The 2794-nt window shown below is 36.7% G+C and overlaps 1 non-coding gene across 1 annotated transcript; it reads left to right on the top strand.

Annotated features, from left to right (window-relative positions):
* Positions 1-1900: 1900 nt before the first annotated feature.
* LOC122737443 lies at positions 1901-2007 on the top strand. Its single transcript, XR_006354278.1, has one exon. It is a non-coding gene; the product is annotated as a U6 spliceosomal RNA (small nuclear RNA).
* Positions 2008-2794: the final 787 nt, after the last annotated feature.

Here is a 2794-nt window from a genome sequence, read left to right on the forward strand (position 1 = left end):
CTCAGTGGTTTATATGCCCTCTTGCTAGCAAAAGGGAGCTAATCAATTTACTGAGTATACCTCTTCCCCTACTGAATATGGATGAGTTCAATGGTCCCTAGTTAAGAAAACAAAGAAAACACCAGTTCAGTTTTCAGTGAGAAGAGGCTGCCTCAAGATGATAGGCTAACTGGAAAATAATAATGGTTTTAAGCTGACCATCCCTCAGAAGTTTCAGTAAGCCAGTCATAATATTCATTAGAATCCATTTCTGTGTTATCTTCATCTTCCTAAAAAGATACCCATGGGATTGTACATATACCATAGAGGAAGAAGCACATTCAGCAAATTGATCAGGGAGCTCCCCTAATCAACCTCCCCAACATTTATAAATCACTGGTAGTCGCAGAACTGTGGTTTTCACATGGTTATAATGATACTACAGTGCAAGCCACTAAGTATGATATAAAATGAAATAAGTAATCATAGCATAGAAGTAGCTAGGTGGCCCAGTGGATAGAGTACTGGTCCTAAAGTCAGGAGGACCTGAGTTCAAATCCAGCCTCAGTAACTTACTAGCTATGTGACCCTGGGTAAGTCACTCAGCTCTGTTTTCCTCAGTTTCCATGTCTGCAAAATGAGCTAGAGAAGGACATGGCAAACCACTCCAGTATCTTTGTCAAGAAAACCTCAAATGGGGTCACAAAGAGTCAGACATGACTAATTAACTAAACAACAATAATCATAGCTTAAGGTAATAAAGTACATAACATCTATCTCTCCTTTGTAGGTCTCTCAGCCTGCTACTTGATTTCATTCCCATATTTAATCTCATCATCCAGAGTTCTAGAGTAATCTAGGGGCATGTTCAGATATTTCCTCATTAGTTACTAAATTTCACCCTCTCTCAATTAATCAACTAAACTCTGAGCCCCCAGTCCATCCAGGGTCATCAAGCATTATTAACCTAATAAACTGGAGAAATGAATTTGCTCATAATTGCCCATATATCTATTTATATGAATAAATATGTATTATATGTGCATCTATAATAATAACTAATCTCCCAAGATTAAATGCTAAAGTGACTAAATAGAGGATATCCATAAAAATTAAAAATGAATAAAGATTTTTAGGACACTCTGAATTTAGGCAACAGTACAGTTTTAAGCATTAATAACTTAAAACTGCATAAATGCTTTGGAGACATCTTGCATATAATTTATTAACTATGAAGACAATAAAAAATAGATAAATGTTTATAATGTCTTAGCTACAATAAAAATGACAGCCAAAATCACCTTAAACCATCACTGTAATGGTAGATTCTCTTCAGTTCTGAAATGCAAACTGACTCCATTCAATTCACTTAAGACACCAAATAAAGTCTCTTCTCAATAATTTTCTTCATTCTCTTCACAAGATAAAGGTTACAATAGTTTCCTATGATAGAAAATCCCTCCATCTTCTTTCTGGCTTCTCTCTAACAAGGAAAGGAACATATACTCTTCAGTTTCTCTTAAGTCTTCAATCTGAACAGTCTCTCAACAGATTTACTCTTCATAAAATTCTACTTATAACGTTTCTTCATAAAAGAGTCAAGGCAGTTCTCTAAACAAAGTTTTTGCTCCTCTCTCTGTCTCTGTGTCTCTGTCTCTGTGTCTCTGTCTCTGTGTCTCTGTCTCTGTGTCTCTGTCTCTCTCTATCTCTCTGTATCTGTGTGTGTGTGTGTGTGTGTGTGTGTGTCTCTCTCTCTTCTAGAGAGTTTTCTTTTTAAACTTTTAAGTCCATTAACTCCTCTTGATTTTCTCCGAAAGTGCTGACCCCAAATGCCTGTTGGAACGACCTTTGAAACAATGGATTTACATTCTAGTCACGAACCTTTTCTGATAACTGGTCTGCTTTAAGTTTAGTAACTTTAGTGCTCACTTCAGCAGCACATATACTAAAATTGGAATAATACAGAGAAGATTAGCATGGCCCCTGCACAAGGATGACTCGCAAATTCGTGAAGTGTTCCATATTTTTTATCAGATTACCTGCTGTCTAGGGGAGAGGGAGGGAGGGGAGGAAGGGAGGAAAATCTGAAATTGGAAAGCTTGTATAAACAAATGTTGAGAACTATCTTTACATGTAACTTGAAAAAAAAATACTTTTATCAGAAAAAAAAAAGTTTAGTAGCTTTAGCAAAGAAAATGTAACCTTATAATAATGTAGCTTGTTCATTTAAATAAAGTACTGATATGTATATTACATTTGGATATACAAAGCCTATTGCCCTCCCTTCCATATTAGCCCTATTATCTTTTTGCTGCATTACAGGCTTTGTGCCTTATGACTTTGTAGCCTCTAATTTATATATTTTTAAGGAATTTATAGGGTAGAGAGATTCAGTTACACCAAAACAATAAGATCAAAATAGGGCTAGGTGAAATTAAAGAAGGGAAATATTATTTTCGCTTGGAAGATTAGGAAATGTTTAATTAAGGGCCCCTGACTTGGGTCTTGAAGGAAGGGAAAGACTTCAACAAACATTAGGAACAGTCTTTTTCAAATATGGGGGGAAAACACATTAATAGAATTATTGGACAAGAAAGTTCAGAATGACAGTAGAGAAGCTAGGTGGTGCACTAGATAGAATGGATAGAGTACCTGGCCTGAAGTCGGGAAGACTCACCTTCATGAGTTCAAATCTGGCCTCAGAAACTTACTAGCATGGGGCAGCTAAGTGGCGTAGTGGATAGAGCACCGGCCCTGGATTCAGGTGGACCTGAGTTCAAATCCAGCCTCAGACACTTAACACTTACTAGCTGTG

The sequence above is a fragment of the Dromiciops gliroides genome, chromosome 1, assembly GCF_019393635.1.
Source record: "Dromiciops gliroides isolate mDroGli1 chromosome 1, mDroGli1.pri, whole genome shotgun sequence".
NCBI classification, from domain to species: domain Eukaryota; kingdom Metazoa; phylum Chordata; class Mammalia; order Microbiotheria; family Microbiotheriidae; genus Dromiciops; species Dromiciops gliroides.